The sequence below is a fragment of the Peromyscus eremicus genome, chromosome 15 (genome assembly GCF_949786415.1).
Source record: "Peromyscus eremicus chromosome 15, PerEre_H2_v1, whole genome shotgun sequence".
Taxonomy (NCBI): domain Eukaryota; kingdom Metazoa; phylum Chordata; class Mammalia; order Rodentia; family Cricetidae; genus Peromyscus; species Peromyscus eremicus.
The window spans coordinates 84,555,791-84,577,679 of record NC_081431.1 but is presented as its reverse complement, the minus strand read 5'-3'; the positions used below and the strand labels follow the sequence as shown (position 1 = coordinate 84,577,679).

At 39.6% G+C, this 21,889-nt stretch overlaps 1 long non-coding RNA gene across 1 annotated transcript in view; it reads left to right on the top strand.

Annotated features, from left to right (window-relative positions):
* LOC131925801 (uncharacterized) overlaps positions 1–7,319 on the top strand; it is a 34,266-nt gene extending 26,947 nt beyond the window's left edge. Inside the window, exons 2-3 of the long non-coding RNA XR_009383353.1 lie at positions 3,731–3,867; positions 7,205–7,319. This is a non-coding gene — a long non-coding RNA (uncharacterized LOC131925801). The remainder of the gene's footprint in view (positions 1–3,730; positions 3,868–7,204) is intronic.
* Positions 7,320–21,889: the final 14,570 nt, after the last annotated feature.

Genomic DNA, 21,889 nt, shown 5'->3' with positions numbered 1-21,889 from the left:
ATTGAAGGTGAGGAGCAGGATGGCAGGAAGGAGTGGGAGGGGGAAAAGAGGGGAAAGCTGAGGCCGGGATGTAAAATAAATAGATGAATAAAGAAAAATAAAAGAAACTTTTGAAGGGTTATAGGAAGCATTCAATGATTTCTGTCATTCTAACAGTGGGGAGGTGAATGTGTCTGAAGTATGAAGTCCAGTCATAGCCCTTAGAGGGAAACCTAGTACTGTAGTTTTCCTAAATAGATACATTGTTAAATTGCCTCAAATCTTAAGTTTACAGTCACAGATCAGTGCTACTCTCAACTCTGGTCAGAGAAGCTTCTTTTTATAGCGAGTAGCAGTTAATGCAGACTCGTACTTGGACAAGCTGCTGAAAACAAGTGGCCATCGAGGGCTCAGTTTTAAATGAGACATGTATATCAGACCCCCAGAGGCTCAAAGGACATTGTGAAGAGGGCTGGAAAAGATAGAAGAACAAGAGGATGACGAGAAGTGCCATGGAACGTCCTCTGGACAGGACACGGCTGTCGCACTCATGAGCTAGAGTAGCTGTGATGTCAGCATGAGGGGAGGGGCTCGTGAGATTCCACATCTACCTGAAGAGCTATAGCAATCAATGGGAACTGGTGTAGGGGAGTCATTGCTCTTCAGGGCCATGGCTATTGATAGGTTGCCCATGATATACAGGCAACAATAACTGGACTCAGCAGGTTATTAAACCCCAATAAAAGCAAAGGATATGAAGGTGGGCAGGGAACATGCATACTGAGGGCTGGTTCTGGGGAGAGTGGGTAGGGGAGGTTGATTTGATATGATATAAAGATACATTGTGTGTGTGTGTGTGTGTGAGAGAGAGAGAGAGAGAGAGAGAGAGAGAGAGAGAGAGAGAGAGAGAGAGAGAGAGAGAGAGAGATTGTCAAATAATAACTAAAAAAAATGTAAAAACAGATTAGGGCATGGAAGGGTGAGCAAAGAGGAAATAGGAAATGATCTAGATACTGAATTATAGGAACTCTGATCAGATTGGGAAGCAGAAATGGAAGAGAGATCAAGAATGGCTTTGAGCTGGGTGTTGGTGGTACACGCCTTTAATCCCAGTACTCAGGAGGCGAGACAGGCAGATCTCTGTGAGTTCAAGACCAGCCTGGCCTACAGAGTGAGACCAAGGACAGGCACCAAAACTACACGGAGAAACCCTGTCTTGAAAAACTGAAAAAAAGAATGGTTTTGAAGTTGAAGTTTCTCACATTTTGCTTGGTGGAGGAGGCCTCAAGCCCCGAGATATGGAATACAGAAGGCTCAATGACTTTATAGGAGGAAAGTGAGTTTTACTTCAACGTGCTGAGTATGATGAACTTGGGACACGTTTAGGAAGAAACACCTAGACCTCTGAAAATGAGAGTCCTTAATGGATTCTCCTGACAGTTCTTAGAGATCTCCAGGTTCTTGGCAACAGCAAGAATGGTATTCTTGTTGGTGGTGGACTCCATGTGATGCAGACAGTTTTGTATGCTTCCTAAATGTCTCTGTTTCCCTTTCCTTTTCTGGAAGCCACTGAGACTTTTCTCTAGATTATGGCTATTGATTCTTTAATGTGCTTTTCACTTGGTAGCTAGATAATTGTATTTCCTCCAGGAACCAGAGTGATGCCTTTGTATTCAGGGATGGTAGTGTGCACAGAGAAGCCAGATGGCACTGGGCTTCAAAGGGTCAATTTTGAGAGAAACATAAATAAATAGACCCATGTCAAAATCTTCTATACTAGGGAATAACCACAATTCTTTTCATTTTATTTCTTGTCCAAATAACTCTTCCAGAGAGTCCTCCAAGCAAATTACCCCATCAGAAATTAAACGGGACACTCACAGCACACACTTTTAAATCTATGACCTGCTCTTGTTAGGACTAAAAATAGTACCTTCCTGATGATCACAGGACAGGCGTGTTGTAGAGCCTCTTATTTTAGCTCCAAACATCCTCATCCTCTTTGAATGACTGGTAAGTTGGTGATTTTTCTATTTCCTTCTTTCTTTTCTTGATTCAGTATAAAATAAGCAAATAGGTTAGAGGAACACTGTTCAAAAGCCGTGCTTAAAAATCCCTTTGTCCTCAGGGGCTGTCATATCTATGTCCTTAGTTGAAAATAATTACATTAATAGTTTTTAGGGCTAATTAGCATTTATAGTAAACACATTGTTCCCCACTCTAAGGGGAGGAGTGGCTGTATCCTTTCTGCAGAGTAATTGCTTTTCAAAATCAGGACCCATTTATCTTTTGCAATATCTGCCATCAACTGATCAACAGGTGCTTGTGTGTTGACTTTTTTTTTACTATAGGTGTTAAGACTGTAATCCTTACAACAAAAGTTGAAGAAATTTGACTACGGAAATGTAATGTAGGCATAATTTCTACTTTTACGAGCCACGAAATGCCTTGTGTAGTTCACATGCCTCTTGTCTTCCTCAGTTTAAGTAAGGAATTTGTCATCTGTGTTCACACCTTCTTCCCTGCTTAGAAATGCAGGAGACGGCCAGAATTCTCTCCTTATTGCATCAGGTCCTTCACCCTCAAAGCCAGTTGTGGATAAATTCATGTACTTTTCGAGTATGCTTTTAAGGCTATTGGTCTTCCTCCCATGAAGCCCCCTTCAGGGTATTTAAGTGCCCACAGCCACTTTCAGTACTTCCTAACCCAAGATACCCAGCAACTCAAAATAGACAAAGTGGTCAGAGGAATGGTCTGAATTAAGCATCCACTTTTCTGCCACATTCTAATCCTGACAAGGATGCTTTGCTGCATCAATTGCAAGCCAGCAGCCTTTGGATACACTTTGCTCCCTCTGGTACAAAGGCGGATGAAGAACACGTATAAGTTCGTTATATGTTTAGTTGGCTCATGGTGTAAAGGCCCACCTGTCTTCCCCTCCCACAGCCATGTTCTCAGTGTCGATGCCTCCTTCAAGTGAAACTCTCAGAGTCAGTCAGCAGATTACTTAAAAACACCCTTGACAATAACCACTTTATAGACAAAGAGTCAAGATGAGGAAGACATACAAATCTCAAATCCATACTTTTTCAGGCTAAGCTCCCTTTTCCTGTCTTCTTAGCTTAATGATCATTAACACTGGGATATGTTTGGGACTTATTGTGGGAAATATCTTATGACAGCAAGATTATCAGTTAATGATACATGTTCTGTCTCTAGTGCCCTTAAGAACTGTGTATAGGTTTTTCTTCTTCAGCTTCCCACTTTGAGCTGCTGTAACAAAAACAGAAAATACTAAACTTGCGTGCTCTATCTCTTGAAGGCAGGGTGACCAGTGCAGTTTTATAAATGGACTTCTATTAATGTCTTAAAGTCTGGTGTACTCAACAAAGCCATTACAATTTTGACATTACAGTTTCTTAAGCAGCTTTAATGAGCATTTTAAAGGAGAATAATAATACTTGTAGGCTTTGGAAATTATATGTTTTCAGCAAAAATTAAATAGAAATTTCTTGGTTATTAGTTTTATCTGATGAATTAAAAAGTATCAGTTGAAATAACAGAAATCTACTCTTCCATAATTATCTAAAATGATTATCTGTGATCTATGTACCTAATATGAGTCATTATAATTTTTATACATCACTTCAAGGATACAGTCAGCCTCAGCCTAGTAGCCCAATACTTCCATAACAAGGGGAAAATCCAATTGCAAAGTTTGTTGCTAACTTTTAAATTTATATTTATGTAGACATCACAGAATATTTTTAATGCTATGAGGAAATTGCTGAGATAGAAGGGAGGTGCTGTCCCGTTCATCACAAACATTTCTTGAATTACCACATGTTCTCTCCAAGACAGCCTATTTGTGGATATATTCTATTCCTGGTAAGTAGCCCTGAGTGTCTCATATTAATTCTCCTTGAACATGGTTGTTTCCTTAAAATATATCCAAGTGACACCTAAGCTGAAGTGCCAAGTAACAAACCTTTAGTATGTTTTCAAGGGGAACTGTCCTCATTCTCTACCTGATACTTTTCTCATACCTTCTCTAACTCAGAGCTTTCACAGAAGAGAATAAGGACTGTAATCATATGTAATTTGAATCTGGCTGGGCCATGGAATGCCTAGACATCTGATCAAGCATGGTTTAGGATATGTCTGTAAGAGTGTTTCTGCATGAGATTGACATTGGGATCTGAGTAGAGCAGTCTGTCTTCCCAGTGTGGGTGAGCACCATCCAACCCATGTATCTAGAGCAGATAGGAAGGCTCTGTAAATGGGGCTTGGACTCAGAATGGACTCCATCCACTCTCCTAGCTCTCTAGTTTGTACATGAAACATTCTGGAAGTTGTCAACTTGGGAAAGATTCCCACCCCATCTTTCTCTCTCCAACCCCCCTAATACACACACACACACACACACACACATTTTTGCCCCATTAGTTTCATTTCTCTGGAGCACCACGACAAACACTTCAGCTACCCAAAGTTAACATCATCATTTCATCAAACTCCTATTTTAAATTTTAATTTTGAATGTCCATATAAAAATTTGCTCCTGGTGTGACAAACTGAAAGTGAGCAATCTGCTACATTATAATTTGGACTCTTCTGATGTAAACAGAGATCTGTTGGCCTTTGAGACTCTATAAAGAAGGCCAAAGAAATGCCTGGATTCCTTCATATATGTTATCAACTTGAAAGAGGTACAAATGTCTCCTGCTTGAGAAGACTGTTCCTAAAAGTATAGCCACATTTCAAATGTGTGGAGTTAATATATCATTATTTGTTAAGATATGAACTCAATCTACTTAGCAAAATAGTAAGTGGCCTCATATGTACAGATCTCTTCACTGAATAATTATGTGCATCCTATTCATAATTTCTTCAATATTTAGACCCACAATATCAAAACAAATAAAAGGCCATAATAATAAAGTATCCAAATAAGCAACTGAGGTATGGATTCCTGATACTAATTTGATAACAGCTAGATCCTCTCTATTATGAAAGAGGGGGCAGGCATATTGTTAGAAAATATAAACAAATAGTAATTTTACTAGCTTAGGTTTAAGAAAATAAATACATCCTTTGTAGTAGTCACCAAGGAATCAATGATGACAACAATCAAAATATAGTAGTGGTTGGTTCTTTTGGCAGAAGATACAAAGTTTGAGTTGTGGCTGAGTACTTACAGTGTATAATTTTTATGAAAAAACTGGAAGCAGGATGGAAATGGTATTAACCTCTGTCATCATCCCTAGCATCTCAACTCTAGCACAACAGTCCCAGTATTTTTACCATGTTATCTAGGTATATAATTTCCCACAAAAGACACATTTATCAGATTCCTTTGCAGCTAGGTGTGTCCGTGAAATTTCATTTTCTCTAGTGAGAAGTGAATGGATATTTACAACCACAAGTTCTATAACAATTTCCAGAAGGGAATTATTTGGAACAGACTTCCTCTGTCCATTCTTCCTGTGGAAAGACATTTTCAGGTGAATTCCTCGCTGATCATATAAACTCGAAGTGTTCCAAATTAGATGGACCTTGTATTCCTCTGACTTGGATGGACCTCATGTTTCTGAATGACCTCATGGAACAGAGCTGCTATTATGTTTGTTATGGAAGAAATAAACTCTTGTACATTTTTTTGTTCTTATATCTCTAAGTCTTTATCCAGCCTCACTGTGTCAGCTCTCTACTCTTGATAAAACATGAGAATCCCTTAGCTTACTTTTGGTTTCTTATAATAGTTTCTCCAGTAACAATCAACTCCTGTTCCTAGTCGTTATCTCCAAAGTCACAGATTCTAATGGACTGCTGTCCTCTAGAATAGCACAGAAACAGTAAAAAGAATCTCGTGAACAGATACATCTTTGTAGCTAGAGTTTTCCTGCCTGGCCCACAGTCAGGACAAATCTCTATCACCTGCCAGTCCCACAGCCGCTCAGACCCAACCAAGTAAACACAGAGACTTATATTGCTTACAAACTGTATGGCCGTACCAGGCTTCTTGCTAACTGTTCTTACAGCTTAAATTAATCCATTTCTATAACTCTATACCTTGCCACATAGCTAGTGGCTTACCGGCATCTTCACATGCTGTTTGTCATCATGGCGGCTGGCAGTGTCTCTCTTTCTCTCAGCCTTCCATTTCCCAGCTTTATTCTCCTCCTTGTCCCGCCTATACTTCCTGCCTGGACACTGGCCAATCGGTGATTTATTTATTGACCAATCAGCAACACTTTTCACATACAGACCATCCCACAGCAACTTTATTCTTTTTTTAGAATACAGAGAATAGAGAGACTACACAACATTTTGTTTTACCAATGCAGTTCAGGGCTTATGGATCTAGATTTTTTGTTTGTTTGTTTTCATCCCACCATGTTCCTTCTATCTGTCTTAAACATATATTGTATTTTAATGATAGAAAATAGTACAACTAATCACACATCCAATAAGAGGCAACTTTTGAAAGGAAAAATTATGTCAGATAACTTCATTTTCCAGATAATCAACACCTAGAAATCTGTCCATTTGTGTTTCCATAGTTAATGCTAAAAATCTGTCTTACATAATACCAACAACAATACCAGTAATTTGAGAAGTGTGATTTTCTGATGGAAGAAATAGATATGATACTTTACATCCAAAAGTAAACCAAGACTGTTGTGGAATATTAGTTTAGAATATTTATTTATGCTGTGGACTATTTGTCTAATGATGTAAAGATGTGTTGCATTCTTTTGTGTTGCACTTATTTAACTCTTTAAAGCTGTGTTATTTTGCCTGTCTAAACACCTGATAGGTCTAGCAAAGAAATGAATGGCCAATAGCCAGACAGGATAGAGGAATAGCAGGGCTGCCAGGTAGAAAGAACAAATAGGAGGAGAAATCTAGGCTCAAGTGAAGAGCAAGGGGAGGGAAGAGGAGAAGGAGAGGAGGATGCTTGGGGCCAGTACCTAGCCACACAGCTAGACACAGGAGCCTCTGTCACTACAGATTTTGGGTTGATTGTAATAAAATCACAAGTGAGGACAGGACTCTGAGGGAAGAGCAAGCTTGATTCTTTTAAAATCACTTCAGCTTAGAGAAAAGACTGACCGAGTGAAAGACAATTCAGCATTTGGAAAAACTGCACTGATAGCATAGGGTGGTTGAGGCCATGATGCTAAATCTATCTCTAACTTTTGACAATATGGTTTCTCTTGAGGAACACGGATGTCTAGGGAGAAGATAAGCTCCCTGCATATGGAGTGAGACATGAAGTGGACCTTGGATCATACAGGCTAATGTCACCCAGTGGTTCTGCTGGTCCCATGTGTCACCGGTGTTGATTTCTTGGGGATGGATTGATTCAGCCCTACAGTTAATGCTACTAGCTGTTGGCAGCATGCTTTTTCTCTCATCATCACCGATCCCTCCTTAAAGACTTTATCTGTTCATACACACCATAGAGAAAAAAATAAAGTGTGCTTCACGGCTTGGGGATAACAACTAAAGTAGTCAAAGTCAGTGTGGGCATTGGCACAGTTGCTATAGAGAACATGTAGAGCCAGCAGACGCTCTAGGAGTTAGGGTGGAGCTGTAGCCCCCCAGAAGTCACGAGGGAGAGATTCATTGCCTGAGAAGTGATGGGAGACTGTGATTAGAACTAACTTCTGCTATTATGCAGAGTGATTTCATTTATGGTCATTAGGAGATTGAAATTTAAAAATATTCAGTGAGGGTCAGGGATATGAATTTCAAACATAACACACATCACTCCTCTTGCAAACAATTAAAGTAACACTAGCCAACAAAATCAAACCAAATGCTCAAGGCCAAATTGATCCTTCAGTCTCAGTCAGTTACCCAGCAGCAGTTGCAATACAATCCTAGAACCACAGGACACCTGTAAATAATTAAATAGCACATGTTCCTGTAACATGTTACAGGCACTGTTGTGTGCATTTCCTAGCATTTTTTTACATTAACAAAATATTTTTTATTATTTTGACTTTTTCCCAACTGTTTACAAACAGAACACATAGAGCTAAGAAGAGGAAGTGGTGGTGGGGCATAGGGAAGGAATTTTAGGGGACTTTAGGAGATGGAATGGGGGGTGGACTTAATCAAAACACAATATGTGCCTGTATAAAAGTCTCAAGCCGGGCGGTGGTGGCGCACGCCTTTAATCCCAGCACTTGGGAGGCAGAGGCAGGTGGATCTTTGTGAGTTCAAGGCCAGCCTGGTCTACAAAGCGAGATCCAGGAAAGGTGCAAAGCTACACAGAGAAACCCTGTCTCGAAAAACCAAAAAAAAAAAAAAAAAAGTCTCAAACAATGAACAAGGAGTAAAGAAAAGAAAAAAGTGTAAAAATCCATTATAAAATTTATGGTTCCTACAAAACCAAGCAGTGGGCCACAATGTATAATTTCTAGTATAAATTAGTAAATCTTACTGGGGCAGATACATAGCCTACTCTACAGCATTTGCAAAACAATGGCTGACTTCTTTTTGTCTTAGAGTCTTTTCAGAGCTCCTACATATTAAAATTCTTGTGAATTTTGTTCTAAAGTATGTTCCTTTGATTGATAAAGTATTTTCAAATTAGAACCAAGTTGAATGCTTGGATGGCTCTGTAGTCTCTGAAGATGTTTTTAGCGTGAATATTCTTCACAGTAAAGCTAAATAGCAATGGATTGCAGGAAAGAGATTCTCAGAAATTTTTAGAAATCTAAGAAAGACCAATGAAATTTTATAGAAGAGGTCTATTAGTCCAAAATTGTAAATAAGAAAAGTGTCTTTGCTGATTATCTTTACTCACACATGCACACAAATGTCTATATTCACAAACACACATTTTTATTGAGTGAAAGTATCAGGCCCTCAAGCTCTTTCCTGAGTGTGACCTCCACCTCAAGATTCTCTAGTGATTGTTTCTCCAGTTGCGACCTTACTTCCCCTGGGATTTTTTAAGAACACAACCTCAAGCACCAGGAGAGAATCACTAGGATTGAAATACATTTTCTCAGCTTTTACTTCAGAGTATCCATGCTATTTGCAGGTAGCAGGCCTCTGCTGGCATCAGCCATCAGAGCTGATTTGCTGTGGTGTATATTTCTGTAGTGACAGAAGGGAGCCCCACGTGGAAAATGCAAGGCCAATAATCATATTTATCACCAATTTAGCTTGAGGTTGCAAAAAGTCATTGCTTTCTAACTCCTAATGAGCTACTTCTCTTTCAACCAGTTATTAGCCTTTCTTGAGACTAAACACTATGGGCAGCTGTCAGTCATTATTGCATAATGGCACACAGGGCATGGGATTTCTTTTGGAAGAAAAAGAACTCTTTTCCCTCTTCTCTCTTCAGTTCTAGCAAATGTTCTTTCTGTTTCTAAGGCAATGTACGTTTTTATATCCATGCATGCAAATGGGTTACAAAACAGTTGTGCCCTTATTTTCCTGAGTTCAGCTTCCTCAATTTAGTAAATACTATATTCTGATAATATGGATAACAACACCAAGGAAGAGTCTAGCAGCAACTCTCTACACAAAACCCATAATAAGGTGCAGTCCAGGACATGCACCATATTATTATCATCAGAGTAGTTTTCCCCAGTTGGAAAGAGAAAGCAATAACAAGTATGGGAGCTCAGCTGGGCAACTGGCTCCCACATTTTATGACAGGGAACTCTTGAGGAGAGAGGGATAAGAGATATTAGATAGAAGGACAGAGGGGAGAGAAACAGATACAAACACAACATAGCCTCGGGAGGGCCTGGATCCTTATCCACCGGCCCTTTCTGTCTCTTCTAAAGGGCTATTTATAGGAATGCCAAGGGGTGGAGCAAAAGACCTTTCCCTAGCTCAGCCAAATGCAGACCCTTTCTAATCACCTGGTAACCACACATATGGTCAAGCAATCCTCTAATGCAACTCTGCTGAGTAAAGCAAGCTCAGATCTCACTAGGAAACCTTTGTGGGCCTCCACAAACAAGTCAACTAGCACTAAAGAAGAAACATTATCCCTGGGCTTGGTCTCCTCCATGACAGCACAAAGCTGTCTGAGGAGCGTGAAGTGCATGGCGACAGCAGGTGAGCTGCAGATTCCTTACTCCTTACCAGGCCCCTTTTGAAGAAAACACAGATGATCTCTCTAAAGGTGTGTGTGTGTGTGTGTGTGTGTGTGTGTGTGTGTGTGTGTGTGCATGGAGGACTGTGGTCAACTTCAGCTTCTCATCCTCAGGAGCCTTTCATCTTGTTTGCTGAGACAGGTTTCTCCCTGGGACTGAGATTCCCCACCTGGGATGGTTAGCCTGTGCTACCATGCCTGGCTTTACCCATGGGTGCTGGGTAATCAGACTCAGGTCCCCATGCTCGTGCTGAAAGCACATTACCGACTGAGCTATCACCCCAGCTCCAGGCATTTTGTTCTTAAAATTCACTCTTAATTTACGGTTCTGTCAGTTAAGAGTTACATTAAAAGATCTCCTTTGCCAGTCAATAAAATAGATTTTATTACTATCATAACTATTTCTGGGGTCTCTTGGCTCATCTAAGTTTCTTAAAGTTTGAGAAAATTCTGTTGTGTTAAAAGAATATTCTGATTGTGGTTTTCAACTTAAAATTGATCTGTTATTGGATAATTATTATTTTTTTGGTTTTTCGATTCAGGGTTTCTCTGTGTAGCTTTGCGCCTTTCCTGGGACTCACTTGGTAGTCCAGGCTGGCCTCGAACTCACAGAGATCCGCCTGGCTCTGCCTCCCGAGTGCTGGGATTAAAGGCGTGCGCCACCACCGCCCGGCGGATAATTATTTTTCAAAAGAGACACTTTTGATGTTTGCTATCAGAGGAGTTAATATTTCAAAGGAAAAGTTTATACACTTGGACCAAAAAAGTTTCAGTTACACAGGATAATTATTATATATATATACTATATATATATATATATATATACTATAGATTTTATATATATATATATATATATATATATATACATACATACTATAGATTATAGATATACCCAAAGTGCAGGACTGTGGCTACAGTTAGAATACCAGGCTGTACAATGCAAACTGGCAAAGTGAGTAGATCTTACAGTCTTACCACATACACACACACACACACACACACACACACACACACACACACACATATAACCTTCCACATGTACCCACACTATACACACACAGTGTGACTACTGTGTGAGCTAATGGATAGACCCTGTTGGGTAATGATCAAGCTGTGTACCTTACTTATATACAATTTGTACTTACGAAAAGGAACAAGTTCATATTAGAAAAATCACATGGTGATTATACAGATCAGTTGTGAAAATCACCCTACACTCAGTCTCTATTAGAAGGAAGTTACAGATGTACCACTTCCAGATGAGCTACCTTGTAGATAAGAGCAGGTCAGCTAACAAATGTCCTGCCAAAATTTGGAGGCATGTCACTATAAACACACTACAGGCTCAATAGGAGAGCCTGTCTTGTTAGATGTTAGTCCTCTGTCTTCTGTGCAGAGGCCTTAAAAGAAAATCAACAGAGGTATCATCATTGAGAGCAGAAATCCTAGTTATGAAGATTGAGAATTAAAAGAAACTATTGAAAATGGAAGTGTCAATATGCTCCCTTCCCAGTGCATTGCCTGGGCCTCAATACATAGCCTCAGCATTCAACCCGGGAAATTCCTTATGTAAATGCTTTTCTTTACCTTTGGTAATTTTGTGCATGTATAAAATTAAAAGTGATCATATCTACCCTCCATTTGCCCCCTCCAACTACCCCCATTACTCCACATCATGCTCTACTCCCAACTTCATGTCTGATTTTTGTTAATAACCCACAAAGTCCTATTACTGCTACCCATATGTGCATGAGTGTGTGGGTATGTCCTGGAGCATGGGAAACTTACCAGTGGTAATAGCCTCAAAAAGAATGGCTGCTCCTCCCCCAGCAGCTATCTACTGCCAATAGCTCCTCAGTAAGGGGCGGGGCCTGGAGATCATCTACCCCATCTATGCTGGGATTTTGGCTAGCTTAATTTTATGCAGAACATGTGCAAGTGACTCCAGTTGTTGTGAGTCTATATTTGGGATGGTCATGACATGTCTATAAGAATGCATTTCACAGTTCTGCCTCCTTTTTGTCTGTGTTCTTTGAGCCTTGGTTTTTTTGTATAGAGGCAGTAATATAGATGTCCCATTTAGGGCTGAGCATTCAATCTCTTCTTAGCATTTTTAAAGCCAGGTAATTCCAAAGATGATATGCAATTTCACCATGTAATGTGCTTAGTAGTATATCAACTTAATAGATGTGCATGCAGTTGCACACTGTACCCACAATTAAGGGTGTAGAAATCTTCAGGGCGCAGGTTCTCCTGAGTTCATCTTCCAGTCTTGTAGTAACAGGTGGTTTGGTCCTGGGTAAAGCAGACAGCTTTGTTGAGCCTCCTTCCTTCCTGCCTTCCAGCATCATTTGAACTATGAATCCCTGTCTGACCTTGTTTCTACACAGCAAATGGTGGCGTTTCTTTTAGTTTTAACCCAAAAACTTGTAGTTCTTATAGAACTTTCCCAGGTCCTAGGAGCTATTTATATTTTTTCACTTACCTTCGGGAAAATTAATACACACAGCTTGGAACAGACCCTTCCCTGAGAGTCACCAAAGCTAGTCAGCCCTGCCAATATCCGTGCGGAGGCCTCTGGCACTTTTTAAGCAGTTCTGTAAGTCACTACTGCGGGATCTTCAAATGAAGAGAAGGAATCTGACAGCAATAGAGGAATTCATCTTGACTAGCCACTGCTGACCTCTAAAGTAGAAGGGGCCGTAAACTGGGGAATGTCAGCCACGTCAACCGATTCTCTAAGAGATGTCTCCAGAAAAGAAGGAAGTCTGCTGATCCCTTCAGCTTAGGCTAGTTTGACCTTCTTTGGACTTTGGAATTGCACATCTGCAAGTTGATAAGTTTATGTTGTTTCTAGATGTGAAGGGGCAAATGTTACGGCAGACCCAGGAAGTGCATGGGACCAGTGAGTTTAATTTCTTTTACGTGAAACCACATTTCCTTAAGAATCTTCCTGGCTTCTTTTTGTTCTGGTTTTATCTTTTTCTGGTTCAAAGCTTTTGGGCCCTCACTGGGTTCCTCTGTCTTTATTGTAGAGTGCATGTAAAACAGTTTTAAAGGCTCTTGGTGAGCTTTCTCTCTTCTGACTTTCTTAAGAAGCTCGGTCTCTTTTAGGATGTTCCCTTGCTCTACAGAAGAGGAAATGTTTGAAAAATGTGCATTTTTCCCAAAAGACCAGTGAAGTCCTTTATGCTAAGGCACACAAAGGGCCCATTTTCTTGGGCCTTCTTCCTCTCTGAAATGATTCTACAATTGGAGTAACTCTTAAGTCCTAGAAGTGATGGCCATTAGTTTAGTAAGAATTAGCGTCCGATTTTACCTGTCTGAGCTCTAATGTATTCACTTTCTCTTTCCACGAGCCTCATCTACAATGCCACAGCACTGCATAAAATAACACTTAATAGATGATTGGCCTGTAAGAACACAGCCATGCAGGGAGAGACTGCTTCTCACCATATCTGCTCTGCTTCACTATTGGAAATAAAATTAAACAAGAAATATAGGGAAAGGTGTGTGTGTGTGTGTGTGTGTGTGTGTGTGTGTGTATTATCTGTAAGCTTTCAAGTAGCAAGTTTTTTTCTTGACTAATTTGTATAATGAATGAATTTCAGTTATAATTAAGACATGTCTGAAATCTCAGATGGTGGCTACTCATTACAGATTAGCTTCACATTAATAAGAAATGCAAAGTCCATTATGTTTGAAACTTACATCAGTTGCTGTTCTTTAAAATGAAAAAATGTGTAAAAACAGAAGCATTTATGGAATGTCCAGTTGTCTAGTGCATATCTCGGGGAATAATATCAAATCTATAGAATAGTTATAGATTTAAATTTCCTTAGCTATATTACTGATGTAATTTGATAAAGTTTGGGGAAGTTTAAAATGATCAAAGGATGGCTGCCAGAAAGCCAACGCCCATCCTGGCTGCCTTTGGAAGCCCCACAGTATTTATAGTACTCACTACAAATACTGTCCACACTAATGATGTTGGTTTAGAGCCCTCGCTTTATACCAAATGGCAGGATGTGAGTTTGTTCTTCTCTGGCCCCTGACATTTACACAAGAAATGAATCATATGTAGGATAGGAGCATTCTGAAGGCCAGTTTTAGAAGCAAATGAGATTTGAGAGTTTAATATTACAGATAATTGATAAAGACCTCAGAATAGCATGCATTCACCAGTGGTCATTATAGGGATCCAATTAGGTAATGAATGTGAAAACACGGAGGCTAAGATGTTCAATGCTTTAAGTATTACTTTCAAAAAAGGTAAAAGATAACAAAAATTCCACTATTCCTACTGAAACATTTACCTATGAAGTTTAAAATGCTTCAGAATTATTTAGCACATGCACCTTTAAAGGTCAAGTATATTTTGCCAACAGAAGCTTGCGATCCCAGTGTACAACTCGTGTGTCACACTGAAACACGACTCTTGTGCCTTCACTAGCTTAAAGTCTGTGGAAAGCAGAACTGTAGAACCCTTTACCTGCAAAGGGCACTCATCTCCAGGGACTTAAGAAATGTTTCTGACAATGGGCACTTTTATAATTGGGACATAGGAGCTCCCAACTGTTTGGTGAGACATCTCATCTCTCAGGTACATAATTGACAAACAGAAAGAATTAACCTTTTAAAGGGATGAGAAATGTCTTTGCATTGTCAGGAGTGAATTCACAAAAGTATTACATTAAAATTCTTATTTTTATTTACCAGACACCTCCCCCCAAAACCATTAATATACTAAAGTTTCTGGGGGGGGGGGGAGTAGGATTTTCCAGTTTCCCCATGAGATTAGAAATAGCTAAAGATAAAAAACTTGAAATAAGAATTTAAAACTCACAGCATTTGAAATACAGAGGGAAGATGCTCTAGCCCTTTGTGGTACCCAGCATCATCCTGTGAGAGAGACTAGCTCAATAATGAAAATTCTAATGATGCCTAGCCTCCTCCTGGACAGAACCTTTTGAAGACAGTCTGGCCAGTGGCAAGAGCCCTGCTGCATGCTCCTCAAAGCATGTTGGTTGGCCACCTGCTCTGTGAACACAAAGCAGAAACGAACAACACCCACCACTGAAGACAGACCTCAGAGCTGAGGTTCAGACCTTGGAGACACTGGGGCACCAGACAGTTGAGGGAAAGAATGACTTCTAGACATGGCTTCAGGGTGCTAACACGGATATATAATACTGCAGCAGCACAGGTTTTTCAGGTAAAGAAATGGGCTTTCCATGGACATTAAAATAAAAAATAGTTGCAGATTCTGCATGCCGTAAGACTTGAACCTCAGCATAGGTGTTTAGACAGCCATTCCACAAACAGTCCTGTAGAGGCACCTCTGCCACGCTTGCCCTAATAATTAGCTGTGATTTATAACTTGTGGAAGTTACTGCTGTGCAGCCCTTGTGGAGATGGTCATTCATGGGGCCTAGTGTGCTAAGTGACTCTTCGTGATCTTACTACGTGTGAACATCCACAATGCTGTTCTGCACTAATGATTCCCTTTTTTTTCTTTTTCTTTTTCTCCTTTCTTCTTCTTTAGTTTTAAAAACAATATTTAGAAACTCACCCAGGGGAAGAACTTCCATCTCAATTCATCTAGGTCATGAAGTTATTTTCCATAGAAGGCCATTTTTTTCTTCATAACCTACTAACAACTTTAATATAATAAAGTGCTGTTACCACTTTCCAGTGGGATGGATTCTTCGATTCTTGCTTTAAGTAAGAAAAAATAAAATTTTATAGGTCTTCTTCATAAATCTGAAATAAATCATTATTCTCTTTCTTACACATAGCACAAGTCCAGAGAATAACCATTACTTTAAGCCTCACAAACAGTCAAGAATGACAAGCTCCCAGGCAAAGCAGCAATACTAGTTCACATCTGCCAAAATCTGCCTTCTGTTTATTAGTTAATAACTCACAGCACATTGCAGGAATGCTGTCACTTATAGTCCCTGAGGTTTCTTATTCATCTTTTTTAAAACTTTAAAATTTATGTGCATCTATTCCTCTGTGTGTGTGCATGTGTACATATGTGTGTGTGCGTGCATGTGTGTGTATGTGCGTGCGTGTGTGTGTATGCATATGTATGTGTGCGTGCATGTGTGTGTATGTGTGTGCGTGCATGTGTATGTGTGTGTATGTATGTGCATGCATGTGTGTGCATGAATGTGTACGTGTGTGTGTGTGTGTGTGTGTGTGTGTGTGTGTGTGTACATGCATGTGTGTGTGTGTCTGCCCATGGCATGCACAGAATGTATGTGGAGGTCAGAGAGAACTTGTGGCAGTCTATTTTTCCTTCCACTATGTGGATCCTGAGGCTCACATTCAAGTCATCAGACTTAGTGGCAAGTGCCTTTACCCACTAAGCCATCTCTTTAACCCCAAACTTTTAACTCTTACCCATGGAAGGTACTTTTATTCTGTCACTATAAACTAGGTATCATAGAAAAGGCAGCATTGCACTATGCTTCTTACATGACTACTTGATGGAAAATAGAATTCCACAATAAAACAAGCCTTCCCTCTTATTTAAAGTCCCTCCTTAGCATAGATTTGCACCTAGAATGTTTGCTAAACTCTTCCTCAGCAAGCTTTGTTCATGTTACTGCCAGCATTACTTGGCATAGTCTCACATTGCTCCACGAATACTTTAAATATGTCATTTTTTTTATTTTTTTCTTTATCAGCCATGATAGAGTATAAACTCTCCAATTAAACTAGTTTATAAATAAACTATAGATGCATATATATTTTAAACATAAAATCACTAATGTACATCTAGCAAAAACGTGTATGACTGCTTTGCCCACAATTGCTATTCCCCCTGTTCTTCATACACTTCCATTCCTCCTTTGTCCATTCCCTACTGTGTGTCACTGCCTTAGTGTTTAATTTTGTATATGGTATCTATTTCTCTTCCCTAGAATATGAATACAAAAGTGATGAGATTTTTATTTTTTGAGGCAGGGTTTCATGTACCCCAGGCTACCCTTGAATTTACCATGTAGCTAAGGTTGGCTTGGAATTCCTGATTCTTCTGTCCCCTAATATCACAGGCACATACCACTGTCCCTGGCTAGGATGGAGTGTCTGCCAACACCAAGGTCTTTTATCTATTGGACATGGTAGCTCCTCCCATATACATTGTCCCATATGTGTATACACACACACACACACACACACACACACACACACACACACACACATTTCCAGAGGCTGTTTGACTGAGATGATAATTCATAACTAAAAATCAAGTAAATTGAACAACTAATGATCAAAAGTTAAAATACTATTAATTTTCTAGAAAGACAGCTCGTTCCCTTGTTGAATGTGCATCTCCATAATGCTCTGTTGGATGGGTGTGAGGGCATGTCCTGGAGTTCATGTGCTCCCAGTCTTTCCTTTGCTCTGGTACAACTTTGCACATACCGCAGCTAGGAAAAGCTATGGAAAAAAGTTGATGGGAGAATAATCTTTCTGTACACTGTGCAAATGTATGTCCCTATGATTGGTTTAATAAAATAGCTGATTGTCCAGTAGCTGAACAAGATAAAGTTAGGTGGGAAAGCCAAACTGAGAATGATGGGATGAGGAAGGGTAGAGTCAGAGAAGTCACCAGCAGATGTAGAAGCAAGATGGGCAAGCCGTACTGAGAGAAGATATCAAGCCATATGGCAAAGCATTGATAAGAAATGTAGGTTAATTTAAATGTAAGAGTTAGCTAGTAACAAGCCTGAGCTGTTGGCCAAGCATTTATAATTAATATATAAGTCTCCGTGTTGGTTATTTGGGAGTTGGCAGATGGGACAGAAGCTTCCTCCAATAAATGATGCCCAATGCCCAGGGCCATGCACGCCCACATAAAGCCTGAGAAAGCTTTTAAAAAGGGGTTCTAAATGCACAGAAACAGAGCCAAATGTGGCTTCCTAGTCTTCTGTCTCTCACGCCAACCAAAGTACAGAGATATGTCTCCTGACAGCTGCTAGTACACCATGAGCTAAGCCACATGGCAGGCTCTCCCATCTCTCACACTGGCCATGAGCTAGGCTGTATGGCAGGTTCCCACAGTCTTACATGCTAGCTGCAGTACAGAAAAGCATCTCCTAACAGTTGCCCCCAACCACCATGCACTACCACTATGTGCTAAGCTGAGCAATGTGGTAGCTGACATAGCAGTTTAAGATTTGACTCATGCAATCAAAAAACAATACAGATAATTCAGTAAAGACAGATTCAGATGGAAAAAAACTCCAAACAGGTTATAGTGTGTTTAAAAATATATGTAGGCTTGGGAGAGAAAAGAAAAAGGGTAGAGAAAGTCCTTACAAAAAGGAATAGAATAGTAAAAAATATAATAAATCATGTAAAGATGGAAAATACACAGAGAGTCTGGATCCTGTATGTTATTGCATTGTCTTTGTTTTTTTTTTTTTTTGGCTAATAGGAGACACTGGATTATAAAAACTGCTAGATTCAGGCAACCTATATATTTAAAAAATATCTTGACTTCAAAATTTAAGTAAAAAGATATGTTACTTGGGGGGACAGGTTATGCTTTTAATTCCACAGGAAATGAGATGCTATGAATTCTTTCTGGGTTAAGGAAAATCAGGTTTGATTGAGGAAGACCCCTTGAAAAAAATATGACTACAAACATAAAGAAATAAATCTAGAAGAACTACAGACACGTGATGTATATTTTTCTGCTCAAACATGAAACAAAAAATCATCTTTGACTGACTGTGTACAATGCACAGTCTATACTTATATTAATTCTGATATGTAAGTTACCTTTAAAAGTTTATGTATTTCCAGAGCAAGAGGATCAGACACCAATAAAAGTGGCCCAGAGGATCCAGCATCCAGAACACCTTCAAGGCTGTTTACTGAGATGATCCAGCCTCACAGAATACTCCAGCCAAGACTTAACCATTACTCAATTTTCTCAAGGTTTCCCAAAAGATGTCAATGGCCCCAATCAACAGGAAGTAGTCTAGAGAACTACTCCAACATTCCAAAACAATTGTTTATGGATGTTTGTTATTATTTAAAGGAGATTGCTTACAAGTTTTTATTGGTAATGGTTAGGGAAAAAAAGCTGAACAAAGTAGATTCAATTCAAGAATCTCTTTCTGAAAAGCAAAAGGGGGATATAGAAATGATAGGATAAAAGGGTAGATTATTGAATCTAATTTTAAACCAAAAAGCAATTATTATTCTTAAATATTTTACATTGGTGTGAGTTTTTGTATATTGATACAAATTTAACATTAATGTTGTTGTACTGTATGTGTGTTTCTACTCTTGTTTGGTTTATTGTGCTTATGCAACTCATTTAAAAATGTAATCTATAATTAAAAATACAGATTAATAGTCATCTATAATAGTCAAACTCATAGTCATGTTAGATATGTTTTCAAGGTCATACACAGATATATTTAGATAAATAGATGTCTTCAAACACTTCAAAGACCTATAGAATGTGGCATTTAATATGTTTGACAACGAGACATGTCTGCTCCTGCCAGCACCAATCTACTTCAGAGAAGTGGTGGAAATCAAAGAAACTCCTTATGGAGTTTATTTCTTTATGGCAAAAGCTAGCCATGTGGGCAAAGAAACCACCCTTGCCTCAATTGCTGACAGTTACTGTCCAAACTGGGCCAGCAGGATGCAAGAAAGGTGGCTGCTGAACTTTGCCAAGACACGGTAGGACAGTCCTTCAAATTTTCCTGCTCCATAGGAAAGTCTGTCAGATATGCTAGGCCTGTAGGCCAGAGTTGGATGCCCCAATGCTGTAGAACTTTGGGTGACTGTCCAGGCAGCCTAATGTGCCTGTCATTTGATAACATACCATCCTTCTGGGGTCTTTGATGGAGTTAAAGACTAAATAGTTAAACTTAGTTTTCCTTAGTCATGATAGAAAGCAAATTTAGACACACCAAGGTAAGATAGATAATAGATTATTTTCTTTAATTTTGCCAAATACCACTGGGTATTGTAGCTGTAATTCTTACTTGATAACTGTTTTTGTTATATATAATTTTACTCTGTTAAAGTTAAAAACCTTCCTTTTAATTAGAAAAAAGAGAGAAGTGCTGTAGGATAATCCTTCTGTATACTGTGTGAATATATGTTGCTATGATTGGTTTAATAAACAAGCTGACTGAGCAGGAAAAAGTTAGGTGGGAAAGCCAAACTTAGAATGATGGGATGAGGGACTGATTCAGGGGAGTTCCCAGCCAGATGCAGAGGGAACCGGAGATGAATGACATGACATGCTAATATAGGTGCTGCCATGTGGCAGAGCACAAGTAAGGAATATGGGTTAACTTAAAATGTAAGAGCTAGTTAGTAATAAGCTTGAACTATTGGCCAAGCATTTATAATTTATATTAAGTGTCCAACTCAGTTATTTGGGAAGCAGCTGCTGGTTATTTGGGAGCAGGCAGTTGGGACAGGAAAATGCCACCTAAACTCCTGGCTAGGATTGGTGTCAACACCAAGATCTCTTATTTCTTGGATACACACACACATACACACACACACACACACACACACACACACACACACACACACACATTTCCAGAGGCTGTTTGACTGAGATGATAATTCATAACTAAAAATCAAGTAAATTCAACAACTAATGTTCAAAAACAAAGTACTATCAATTTTCCAGAAAGACAACTCTTTCCCTTGTTGAATGTGCATCTCTGTAATGCTCTGTTAGACATGCGTGTGGGGCATGTTCTGGAGTTCATGTGCTCACAGTCTTTCCTTTGCTCTGGTACCACCTTGCGCATCACAGCTAGGACAAGCCATAGCAAAAAGTTGGTGGGATTTGCTGTTTGCATAATCAACTTAGGTTCTTGTGCCCACTGTGATTGTATAGCCAGAAGCTTGCATGGGAGCTCAAAGATGGTCACATCCTTAGGGAAGGAGACCATATTGAGATTTCACATCACTTTTGTGGGAAATACTGAGACAAGAATCATGGTGGTTTGTACATTGCTAACTGCTAGTGTAGAAACAGAATACAGTTTCTATACATCACACTTAACAGCAAGAGGCAGTGGCAAGTCTGTAAAGCCTTCATGGCCTGGGAAGCAATTTCAGGAAATTCTGTCTGCCATCTTTGTTTACTCATCCTCTGGCAGGATGTTTCGGGTCTTTTTGCCTGGCTGTGCCTGGCTCTGTTTCCCTGGATTATTCACTTGTCATTATGGGGTAATGTCTTTTTTCTTGTTTATATTAGCTTACAATCAACTGCATACAAAGTTGGGGGTCTTGTTTTGGAATTTTTTTCTGATCCTCTCCCCACATCTCTCTTGGTACACCCCAGATGATCCCTTCCCTGTTAGTCCTCTCTCCATCCCCATGATGCCTGCATCGGGTTCCCTTCTTTCCTCCCTTCTACTCTTCTCTTCTCATGTCCCTTTTCTAGTTTCGTGTCTTATATCCACACCTACACATATAAAATTGAAATCTAGGATCCACACATGAGAGACAACATGCTTTGTCTGAGTCTGAGTTATCGCACTTAATATAACAATGTCTAGAGCTAGTCATTGTCAGCAGGAAAATCCTTGTGGGTTTTCTTTTATCCTGTGGACTTCCTGTCCACAGGTGGCACATCGGTCTCATGGGCTTGGCAAGGCTCCCTGCTCTGTGAACCTTAGCTCAACTCTTCAGGTACCTCTCCTGGCCCCCCTTTTAATGCGCTTTAGGTTAGGGCTTATGCACTATTTGTGAAGCTGCATATTTCTTGGGCAG